The sequence below is a fragment of the Scyliorhinus torazame genome, chromosome 6, assembly GCF_047496885.1.
Source record: "Scyliorhinus torazame isolate Kashiwa2021f chromosome 6, sScyTor2.1, whole genome shotgun sequence".
In the NCBI taxonomy this organism is placed as follows: domain Eukaryota; kingdom Metazoa; phylum Chordata; class Chondrichthyes; order Carcharhiniformes; family Scyliorhinidae; genus Scyliorhinus; species Scyliorhinus torazame.
Genome location: NC_092712.1, coordinates 135,067,130 through 135,079,690, shown reverse-complemented (window position 1 = coordinate 135,079,690; position 12,561 = coordinate 135,067,130). Strand labels below are relative to the sequence as shown.

Genomic DNA, 12,561 nt, shown 5'->3' with positions numbered 1-12,561 from the left:
GGCTTGGGTCACTGTCTGTGCGGAGTCTGCACATCCTCCCATTGTGTGCCTGGGTTTCCTCCGGGTGCTCCGGTTTCGTCCCACAGTCCAAAGATGTGCAGGTTAGGTGGATTGGCCATGATAAATTGCCCTTAGTGGTAGGTGAAGTTATTGGGTTATGGGGATACGGTGGAGGTGTTGACCTTGGGTAGGGTGCTCTTTCCAAGAGCCGATTCAGACTCGATGGGCCGAATGGCCTCCTTCTGCACTGTAAATTCTATGATAAGGGCATTGAGGTGGACCATAATGGGTGGGATTCTCTGTTCTGCGCATCCATTTTCTAGTGCAGCGCGCCCACAGCGGCAGCGGGATCCTCCGCCCCGGCAGCTGGACAATGGGGTTTCCCATTGTGCGCACTCCTATGCTGTTGGGAAATCCGTGGGCATGAGTGCGCCACCGATGGAGGATCCAGCCCCATGTGTTGCATCCTGGTATAGAAATTATGTCTTCCAAGTAGTCAGTTGAACTTGACTATTGCTTCATCATGTTCCAGGCAAATATGCAGCAAAGATAATTCTTCAAAATATGATATGATGGGTAATGCCTGACAGGAGGTACACAATATTCAATTTTGCTCATGCTCTTTAATTGCAACTGATAGGAACATCTGTTGTGATTACATTAGCCATAGAAGCCGTCTCACTCAATTTTGTACTGCATTATAATCTTGTGCATTTCAAATGTAAACAATTTAAACATTTTGTGCTTCGTTAATGCCAGAAAGGAGCATCCCAAAATCAAGCATCGCAAGGTTAACTGCAGATTAATGCTCTTCAGGAACAATCAATCCATTCTTTACCAACATAATTTGTTATACTTCCTGTACCAGGCATCCTATACCATCAGAGTGAGATTCCTAATTCAGTGCCAATCAGTAGTAAAGGGTGGAATTTTTTAACTAAATAAACAATAATCTTTATTGTCACAAGTAGGCTTACATTAGTACTGCAATGAAGTTACTGTGAAAAGCCCCTAGTCGCCACAATCCAGCGCATGTTCAGGTACTCAGAGGGAGAATTCAGAATGTCCAAATTACCCAACAGCTCGTCTTTAGGGACTTGTGGGAGGAAACCCACGCAGAAAGGGGGAGAACGTGCTGGCTCCGCACAGACAGTGACCCAAGTCGGGAATCGAACCTGGGACCCTGGAGCGGTGAAGCAACTGCGCTAACCACTGTGCTATTGTGCTGCCCTACAAGACCTTCCAATCAACTGTGCTTAGAGTTTGAAGTTTAAAATAAAGTTGCAGGTGAGGGTGATGGTTGTCCTTAGGTGAAGGCTTTACTCGAGTGCAACAACATCATGGATAATTGAGAGTTAATGGAAAGCCACATGGGGACCCTTCTTTTTTAAAAATAAATTTTAGCGTACCCAATTCATTTTTTCCAATTGAGGGGCAATTTAGCGTAGCCAATCCACCTAGCCTGCGCATCTTTTGGGTTGTGGGGGCGAGACCCACGCATGTTAAGTAATGGGTTAAGAGACATTCCAATTAGTTGTTTCATTTATGTTAAGTATCCAATAATTGACACTGATATGTAAAGGGGCTTCAGGTGGCCTGTGTGTCAGGTGATGTGATGATAGAGTTTTGTGCAAAGTATGTTAAAGTAAAATAAAGGTGTTTGTGAAAAGGAGCAGAACCTTTGACTCCTTATACAACAGCAGCTAAACGTCTAACAAATAGTAGCAGAGGATGGTTGCTGTGCAAATGTGAAGTGTTGAAAGAGACAACTTTTCCAGACCAAACCAAGGATTGAGTGAGAAGAAAAAAAAAGATACAAGACTGAACCTAGGATAAAGATGGCCGGATATGACCCCCCCCCCCCTTATTTTCTGAAAGGGGATTGTACGACCAATGGAGAAGTGCAGTAGTTATGTGGACTAAGGTCTTGGGAAAGAGAAAACAAGGTATGGCATTGGCTCTTTCTCTACCTTATGACAGTAAAATCCAGAGCAAGTGTTTTCTGAGCTGGAATTCGAAGAGTTAGACTCAGAAGAAGGTCTGCAGACTGTTTACATTATATGGATAAGATTTGTAAAAAGGATGACTTGTTAAGTGCGTATGAAGCATGGTCGGAATTTGATAGGCTCTGGAAAATAGAGGATTTCGCCTTTGAAGACTATATAATGGAATTTGGCAGACTATATAAAAGGCTGCAGAAACACAACCTGGAATTTCCACAGTCTGTGTTGGCCTTTAAATTACTTGACTGTGCTAGAGTGAGCAACATGGATAGGCTCCTGGTTTTGACAGGAGTTCAGTTTGTGGATAAGGATAGCTTATTCGATCAGATGACAGAAGCTTTAAAATAGTTTCTGGGGAAACATTCGATTCCGATGGCTCAAATAGGTCAGCCTGCAATAAAGCAGAATACGGAAGATACACTACTAACAGGATGGCAAAATCGTACGGCTACAAACAGGTTCCAAGACTATAGAAGGAGATCGGTACCCGGAAATTAAGACGACAGAAACCCAGCTAGAACCTACAATAGGAAGATGAACCCCAGAAATGCACAGGGCATGATAAATCGATGTTTTCGATGTGACTCTCAATACCATTATGCTTTCAACTGTCCAACACATTATAATAGTGTTTTAAGCGACACATGACATGGAAGAGTCAGAAGAGGAAAAGATCGTGTCCAGAAAGAAGGTATTGTCCTATTAACAAGCAGTTTTACGCCGGTAATGAGGGTGTTGGTTGCAGAATCCTTCAATTGTGCTGTATTGGACAGTGGTTGCACATCTACTGTGTGTGGAATTGACTGGTCAAAATGTTATCTGGAGTCCTTGAATGCTGAAAATCGTAACAAGGTTAAGGAATTTGAAAGTTCCACAAGTTTCAGGGTTGGGGATGATAATACTCTGAAGCCGCTGAAAAGAGTGGTGATCCCTTGCAATATTGCCGGAGTGAATCATTTCATTAGCATGGATGTTGTATCAAGTGAGACACCTTTGCTTCTGAGCAGACCATCGATGAAGAAAGCACACATGAAACTGGATATGGAACAGGATAAGGCAACAGTTTTTGAAAAGACGGTGGACTTACAATTTACACAGTTGGGACACTATTGTATTCCATGACTGACAAATAATATTTCAAGTACAGTTGTTAAGGATGTGTTAATGGCAGTTGAAAATGAGACTTTAGCTGATAAAAAGCTTGTATTAAAACTGCCTAGGCAATTTGCACATCTGTCTCCTCGGAGGCTGAAAAATTTATTAAGGGATGAACTAAACTGATAGAACAAGTTAGTGATCGCTGTGAAGTTTGTAGGAAGTACAGAAGGACACCAGCATGACCGATAGTAACCCTACCTTTGGCCAGGGATTTTAACGACATTGTGGCCATGGACTTCAAGATCTGGGATAAAGCCAATAATATATTTATTTTGCATTTTGTAGATTTAGCAACCAGATTTAGTCAATCAATGATTGTATGAAGTAAAGAAGAGAGAGTAATTCTGGATCAAACCGTGGAAAATTGGATAGGGACAGGAATGGGCCCAACAGCAAAATTCCTTGCGGACAATGGGGGAGAATTTGCTAATGATGAGTTTAGGGATGTGTGTGAAAACATGAATATCACAGTTATGAATACGGCTGCGGAAAGCCCATTTAGTAATGGTGTCTGTGAAAGAAACCATGTCGTAATCGATGACATGCTCTGAAAACTTTTGAAAGATAGGCCGAATTGCAAGCTAAATGCAGCTTCAGCATGGGCGGTACATGGAAAGAATTCATTGCATATGGTTGGGGCTATAGTCCCCAAAGGGACTGCAATTAGCTCTGCCTTTGTTGAGCATTTAAATGCATTACATAGCAGCAGTAAAGCTTTTTTGGAAGCGGAAGTCTCTGAAAGAATTCGCAGAGCTTTAAGGCATAATGTACGTCCATCAAATACCGTTTTTCAGCAAGAAGACATAGTATACAATAAGAGAGACAATTTTAATGAATGGAAAGGTCCAGGGAAGATCATAGGCATAGATGGCAAAACAATTATTTTGCAACATGGCAATCAAACTGTTAGGGTACATTCATCAAGGATAATGGGTACAGACTACAAATTTTCAAATTTAGACAGAGCAGACAGACATGACGAGGAACCAGGGTCACCTGATACGCACGTGTTACAGAACTATGAGGACCAGTTAACTGATATAGGCAGGGTTTCTGTAGAGGAACATAACACTTCTGATGAATGAGAACAGGCCATATTACCGAAAGGATAACTGCCAAAAGTTGGTACAAAAGTGACATACTTGCCTGAAGAGTCTAGTTAATGGAAGGATGCAACTGTTATTAGTAGAGCAGGGAAGGCCACTGCAAAGTATAAACATTGGTTTAATGTACAGCATTCAGGGGAAGGAGCCAAGCCAATGGATTGGGAACACTAAGCTCAAAAATGGAAGGCACAGAAACGCATTGCCAGTTCAGATAGTACATCGGATAATGAACAGGTCTGCAGGAAAAGGTCGAGAACTATTGAAAGGACATCCCACAGCAGAAGGGAAAGATCAAGCAGTAGCAGTACAGAACAAGATACCAGGTGGGAGAGGGGACGTAGTTTATCAAGATCTCGGAACGTGAGTAAGACTACGAATACTAATAGGAGTAAAGCCCACATGCACGTGAGATTTTGGTGGCTTCCAATAAATTAGATGAGAAAGTAATCAAAGATGCCAAACAGCAAGAACTGCATAGTTGGAGTGAAATTGGGGTATACACGCAAGTACCCGATAGGGGACAAAGAGCTCTAGCCTACAGATGGATTTACACGGAAAAGATTCTTCCAGATGGAACTTATAAGGCAAAGGCCAGACTTGTGGCAAGGCGATTTGAAGAAACCTTAGATAATCAGGGTTGGATAGACATCGCAAGTTTGAAGCAGATGTTGGACAGAAGGAAATAGCAAAAATTAAATGGGTCGACAGTATCTATCAATTGTCAGATGTTTTACAAAAAGAGGGGCTAGTTCACAGAAACTTTTGGATATTGTTAATGAAGGGCGCCTGTTTCTGTGACTGTTTATTTTCTTCCCAAAATGTAAAAAAAAGGGGGGAAATTGCGTGTCTTTTTGAGTTTCTTGTAATTTTGTTTTCACCTAATTATTTTTTTTCTCCAAAGGAAGGGAAGACTTTTAAGTAATGGGTTGAGAGATTCCAATTAGTTGTCTCATTTATGTTAAGTATCCAATAATTGACACTGATATATAAAGGGGCTTCAGGTGGCCTTTGTGTCAGGTGATGTGATGTGCAGAGTCTATGTAAAATAAAGGTGTTTGTGAAAAGGAGCAGAACCTTTGATTCTTTATACAACAGCACTTAAAAGTCTAACAACGCAAACATGGGGAGAATGTGCAAACTCCACACGGACAGTGACCCAGAGCCGGGATCGAACCTGGGACCTCAACGCCGTGAGGCAGCAGGGCTAATCCATTGCGCCACCGTGCTGCCGTGGGGACACCACTCTAAACAACAAAGTGTTTGCTACATTAAAACTGGAATTTTTCTTACGGTTCTTAAACCCCCGCTAATCTGAAATCCCCGCTAATCTGATCAATATCAGAACATGGAAAGAGATTAAAACTGATCTAGAAAAAGGTTTAGAACCTTGGGAACAAGATTAGGGCTGAAGTGTCATCATATCTGACTTACAAACTTTTACTTGGTTTCCTCTCCATAAATGCTGCCAGACCTGCACTTCTGTATTTATTTAAGTTCTGGGCTGCTCTTGACCTGAATCAAATAGCTTTCAGGGTTCAGAAATCATCCTGGTCCAAAATGGAGTCTATGTGACAGGGAGAATCCTAGAATTAGATCAACTTACTGAACTTGGAGAAAATAAAACTAAGAAACAACCCATAGTAACATGCCAATGCAAGGAAATCTGCTCAATTAAATTAAGTTTGGTACTTTCTGCATAAGTGTATCCAGACCTCTCGCTGTTTATTGTGGTAATATGCCTATAAGCAACATTGTAGATGGATGGTGTATGATCTCCAACCAGCAGGTGGCGATGCAGACACCCCATGCTGTCTCAAGATTGTGGTCATGTGACCAGGGACACCCATATAATGGGAGACACATTCAGCCATCACCAGAAGGTTGTAGGAGATGGTAGTAAGACATACAGGTGAACAATCGTGCTCGGTGTAGTTCCAGAGGAGTACAAAGATATCGTGTCTGTAACAGATTGCTATCTTACCACGTGTGATTCAATAAAGATCCTGGTTTGGACAAGTCAAGGTGTTTGGTGGTTCCTTTGCAAGGTATAGAAGACCAAACCAACATGGTACCATGAATGCTGAAGATTTAAAAATAGCGATGGCAGTGACCAGGCATTTGGCTGACAGACTGATCTGGTGAATTGCAATCTGAGGCGACTTAATGCAGTTGGACGGTACAAGGAGACCCCGCCACCTCCGGTTCATGGGTAACGTACAAAAACATTTGCAGCAATTCCGACTCTATCTTTTAGCCCTAGGTCTGTAGGCACAGCCTGAAGACAGGCTTCCTGCATTGCTGGTAGCGGCGGTAGGTCCTCGGGCATTAGAACTAGATAATACATTTGCCTGTAGTGCCGAAGAGCAGAACAAAAGCTGCGATGCAGCATTAAGATACTTCGAACAGTATTGTTCTATGAAAGATGGCAAAGCATGTGAACGTAATCTAGTTAGTACGTGTACCCAGAAAGAATGCCTTCAGTCAGACCGCCACATTGAAATGTGTCTTGCGAACGAGGTGCCTGCACAGCAAAACAGCGCACTTCGCTCACTTAATTTTGCCACCAACTCAGAGGAAGATGCCACGCCATTAGTGCTGTGACACACGTCATTAAGAAACGTGGTCTCAGTGTGGGCGACCATCTTGAGCGCACAGATATGAGACCGCAAACAAAAGAGGTCTTGATGTGGTGGTCATTTTGGGCGACAAACCCCTTCTGCCATCTTGTGCCACAAGTGTGGCACTCGACATGGTCCACGGAAATGTCTGGCCTTTGAAAGAGTTTTCTTCAGGTGTGGCTGTGTTGGTCATTTGGTGAAACAGTGCTCAGTGCGTTCTCCAGGAGGTCCACAGTAGATTATTCGATCAGTTGTGGTTGATAAATGCGGTTAATAAGATGATCCTTGATGGCTTGTTCTTCGTGGATTCACTCTCGGTCACAGACACAGTGAGTCCTACACTGGGCGTGACGGACATTTTGGTGACTGACTGCAATGACAGTTACAGCCCTGCTGATACCATCAAAACAGATGGACCATTCAAGTACGGTTAAATGAGACGATGGTGAAGTGCAAACTTGACACTGGAGCGAAGGAAAACCTCCTTAGCTTGAGTGATCTGCATGATTTGCGGGTGATGCCGACAGTTGTAACAAGGTCAAGGATGCTACTCGATTAAAGTGGAAATGAGTTTGAGACAATGGGGAAATGTGTCCTAGAAGCGTAGGTGCACAATAAAAGACATATTGTGCCATTCTCCATTGTAAACACAAATCGTGAGTCCATCCTAGGAGCAGAAGCATGTGAATCCCTGAATTTAGTTGAGTGACTATGCATCCCAGAAGATGGCTGGCCAGCTGAATACTACAAATCCCCACAAGATATTACAGCGTGCACGGTTTATGAGGATTCGGCAGAAATCCAGGGGGAGGACGATAAATCAGACGAGGAGATGGAACAGCCAGCGAGCATTCCGCAATTCTGGTTAACAATTTAAGAAAGTGTATGAGCTCAGTGGCATGATATGGGAGCATGACGAGCCTGTATCAAAGCATCTGCAAGATGTGAATGCTAAATGGACGGAGTATTGGAAGCCATGGAGCTTCACTCTGAAGGTTAAGTTCGAACGCAATGAATATTTCACAAATAAGGTGATCACAAAAGGGTATCAGTTGGATTCGCGGCCGCTCTCATCATCCTTTAATGAACCACAAATCATAGCATGCACAGGCTGCAAAATTGACTGGAAAGAGGGCAAAAATGTAACGACGAGAACAATCAAAACCAAACTGAATCACAAAGGTCAAAGCACTCGCAGAACAGTTATGAAAACTATGCCAAATGAATCGTTCTTTAATTTCTTCAGTCCTCCCAAAGTTCTGCAGCGTGGAATGTTAAACCAAAGTTCGGCAGCCAAACTCAAGGCGGACTTGGCAGCCTACTGCGTGAACACACAATTCCGTATGCGATGTTATATTTTACAGGAGAGATCATTGGATCAGAGAGGACTTATCAGAAGATTCCACGAATCGCTTGAGCAAATTAACAAAAATAAAACAAATAATAATGATGAGTGGGAATAATAGGAGAAAATGCCACATTGCAGACATCACACCGAGCTACAAATTAAAAATCATTGAGAATATGTCTGTTTCTCACCTGAAGCTGCTAAACAACCATAAAACTCAACCACCTGAAGCTCTATTTAAAGTTAGACAGAATTTAAAGAAATAACCATTAAATATGCGGTGCCTTACATCATGTTACACATCTGACCTTATGGCACAGCGCATCATGTTCATGTGCATACTTTGCTGGTGGATTCAAAGTAAAACACCAGGAAACATACAAATCAAAGGTAAGGAGGAAGTTGAAATTCCACAGGGGTTTTCCATGGGTCCACTGCAAATTTGGCTGAAGAGCTGCAGAAACTCTGCATTAACTGTGTAAATGTGGTGGGGAGGGGGCTCCCGTAGGTACAACATTTCTAGTTTGGTGGGGAGGGTGAAAGCTGATCTGGCAAGGTGGGATGGTCTCCTTCTGTCACTGTCGGGTAAGGTACAGGCGGTTAAAATGAACGTGTTGCCTCGATTTCTGTTTATTTTCCAATGCCTGTCGATTTCCCTGCCAAAGGCAATGTTTGGAGAGATTGAAGGGATGATTACCTCGTTCATATGGGGACGAAGGTGGCCAGAATTAGAAAGGTGCTACTACAGAGAGGAAGGCAGGCAGGGGGGGTTGTATTATTACTGGGCGGCAAATGTGGAGAAGGTACGGAGCTGGGTCAGAGGGCTTGACTCCCAGTGGGTCAGAATGGAAGAGAGTTTGTGTATGGGGTTGGGATTGTAGGCGCTAGCACCAGCGCCACTCCCGACGGCCCCAGGGAAATACTCGGAGTCCGGTAGTAATAGCTTTGTTGAGAATTTGGAGGCTGTTTCGCCAGCACTTCGGGTTGGGGGCAGAGTCAAGGGAAATGCCGATTCGGGGGAACCATAGATCTGAGCCAGGGAAGTGGGATGGAAATGTTCGGCGATGGAGGAAAGAGGAATTAAGCCACTAAAAGATTTGTTTCTTGGGGGTCGGTTTGCAGGATTGAAGGAGCTGGGAGGGAAGTATGGGCTGGAACAGGAGGAAATATTTAGATACATGCAGGTTCGAGACTTTGTCATTAAGGAGATACAGAGCTTCCCGGTAGAGCCGGCCTCTACATTGCTGGAGGAGGTGCTGACGACAGAGGGACTGAAGAAGGGGGTAGTGTCGGCAGTTTACGGGGCTATTTTGGAAGAGGAGAAGGCACCACTGGAAGGGATCAAAGCAAAGTGGGAGGAAGAGTTGGGAGAAGGTATGGAGGAGGGGTTCTGGTGTGAGGTGCTCCGAAGAGTGAACGTCTCCACCTCGTGCACGAGATTGGGGCTGGTACAGCTGAAGATGGTATATAGAGCACACCTCACAAGGGCGAGGATGAGCCGGCTATTTGAGGGGGTAGAATATGTAAATGATGCCAATGTGTTCAATGTAAGTTACTGTAAACGGGTGGGAGAAACCATACAGAAATCCATCCCTTATGAAAAAGGCCAACCATGAATAGCCACCAGGAAAAGGCAGATGTAACAGTATCAAGAGAATCGAATCTCAAAAGTATTTTGTGATAGAACGTCATCCTTTCTTCCCCCCCTCACATTTCTACCTCATTCCTACTCCACCCCTAGATTAGAGCTCCAAATTGTGACCTTGAAAATTGGTTGAGCTTCTCGTCAGTAATATCTGACAAGTGCAAGGGGAACTCTGCCCACTGTTTGCTGAAAATCTATCCCAAACTCCGTCATCACCTCTTACAACATATCAGAGCCATAGCATTTATTCAACTTTACCACTGGTTGACACGAGGCATAAACACAGAGCCATCTGGATGCAAAAGTAAATGCTGACTGCTTTCCTGTAATTGAAGATTCTTGTTGATCAAACACTAACTGCAGCCAAATCAATAATAGATTTACAAATATCTTAGTTATAGCAATCAAAAAACCCCAGTGGGAGGAGTTTAAACTAATTTGGTAGGAGAAGGGGACGCGGATTGTTAGCAGAAAAAGGGACACAGAAAAGCAATCAAGTCAGAGGGAATACAGCAGTAGTGTCAAGGGTGTAAGACAAGGCTGGATGGTGTCTACTTTAATGCCAGGATTATTGCAGGTAAAACAGATGAGTAGGGCGGGGATGGACACGCGAAATTGTGATATAGTAACCATCTCAGAGATGTGGTTGAAGGAGTTGGCAACTCAACATCCCCGGATATAGAATCTTCAGGCGAGTCAGAGGCAGGAGTAAAAGGGGAGGCGGAATTGCATTATCAGTTCAGGAGCCAGTTACTGCAGTAAGGAGAGATGATGGGCGGAATTCAATGGAAACATTTCTAAGTTAATTTTTTGGCAGGTGTTTCAGGGAGTTTCCCGCTGGCTCTGCTGGCGAGTTCCCCACCACTATCCAATGACACTTAGTCACTTTTTGGGCCCTGGGGCGTTTTTCACTGGTTTAGACCACACTTAGAATTTTTTTCAGCATCGGGCAGCTGAACTCAGAGATCGGGCCGCCATTTTGAAAGGGTGGCCTAATCGCCAAGTGACTTGTGGGTCCCCCACACTCCCCACCCATGGGCAATGTCACCCCCGCACAGCTAGCTGTTTATTATAGACCCACAGATAGTCAGCGGGTAATTGAGGAGCAAATATGTGCGCAATTCACAGAGGTGTGTAAAAGTAATTATATGAGGCGATTTCAACTTTCTCAACATTAATAGTCACCATGTTAAGAGCTTAGATGGTGTGGATTTCTTAAAATGTATACAGGAGAACTTTTTAGCCCAATATGTAGAGGGTCCAACAACGGACGATGTAGTGCTGGACCTCATTCTGGGGAATAAAGCTGAACAGTTGGTTAATGAGTTGGTGGGTAGCATTTTGGTGATAGCGACCACAACATAGTACAATTTAAGTTTGTTATGGACAAAGAAATAGACAAGTTGCAAAAAAAGATTTTGGATTGGGGGAAAAGAGTGGATTTTACTAAATTAAGGCAGGATCTGGCCAAGGTGGACTGGAAAGTGTTACTTGTGGGGAAATCTGCAGGAGAGCAGTGGGTGGGGGCATTCAAAAAGGAAATGTGGAGGATACAAGCCCAACATGTTCCCTCTAGGGTAATAGGAAGGAGTAACAAGCCCAAAGAACCATAGATTCCAGAGACATTCAGGATTCAATGAGAATGAGAAGAAAGAGAGGGGCTTTTAGCAAGTAAGAGGAGCAAATCAACGGAGGCATCAGTGGAGTATAGAAAGTGCAGGGTGGAGCTGAAGACAGCAATTCGGAGAGCAAAGAGGGGATATGAGAAAGCTCTGGCTGGTAAAAGTGGGAAGAGGATAACCAAGGGAAGAGTAGGGCCTATTAGGGACCAAGGGGGAAATCTGTGAGTGGAGCTAGAGAACATTGGTAGGGTTCTGAACAAATACTTCACATCTGTCTTCACCCAAGATAATGAGGTGGATATGGAACTCGGAGGGGGACTGTGAGGTTCTTGAGCAAATTGTCTCAGGGAATGACAAGGTATTGGAGGTGTTGGTAGACTTAAAAGTGGACAAATCACCAGGTCCGGATAAATTGCATTCCAGGATGCTGTGGGAAGTGAGGGAGATTACAGGAGTTCTGACCCAAATTTTAATTCCTCTCTGGCCAAGGGGGTTGTACCAGAGGACTGGAGAACAGCTAATGTGGTCCCAATATTTAAGAAAGGTTGTAGAATTAAGCCAGGTTGGAGAGATAAGCCAGGGAACTACAGACCAGTGGGTCTCACGTCAGTGGTAGGAAATGTTCTGGAGAACATTCTGAAGGAAGGAAGCTACTGGAGAAGATTCTGAAGGAGGGAATCTATCTCCACTTGGAGAGCAAGATTTGAATAGGAATAGTCAGCATGGCTTTGTCAGAGGGAGCTTATGCCTAACAAATTTGATTGTATTTGTTTGAGCACGTGACCAAGTGTGTAGATGAGGTTACTGCAGTTGATGTAGTTTACATGGATTTCAGCAAAGCCTTTGGCAAGGTCCCACATAGGAGACTTCTAAAGAAGGCAAATGCACATAGGAGACAGGGTAACTTGATGAGATGAGTTCAAAATTGGCTGAGCTGTAGGAGTCAGAGGGTGATGACAGACAGTTGTTTTAGTGGCTGGAAGCCAGTATCCCGTGGCATATCATAGGGATCTGTGCTGGGTCCCCTATTGGATTGGATTGGATTTTTTTATTGTCACGTG

The 12,561-nt window shown here is 43.7% G+C and overlaps 1 protein-coding gene across 2 annotated transcripts in view; it reads right to left on the bottom strand.

Moving 5' to 3' along the window:
• LOC140425032 (uncharacterized) overlaps positions 1-12,561 on the bottom strand; it is a 45,915-nt gene that overhangs the window by 14,751 nt on the left and 18,603 nt on the right. The window lies entirely within an intron of this gene.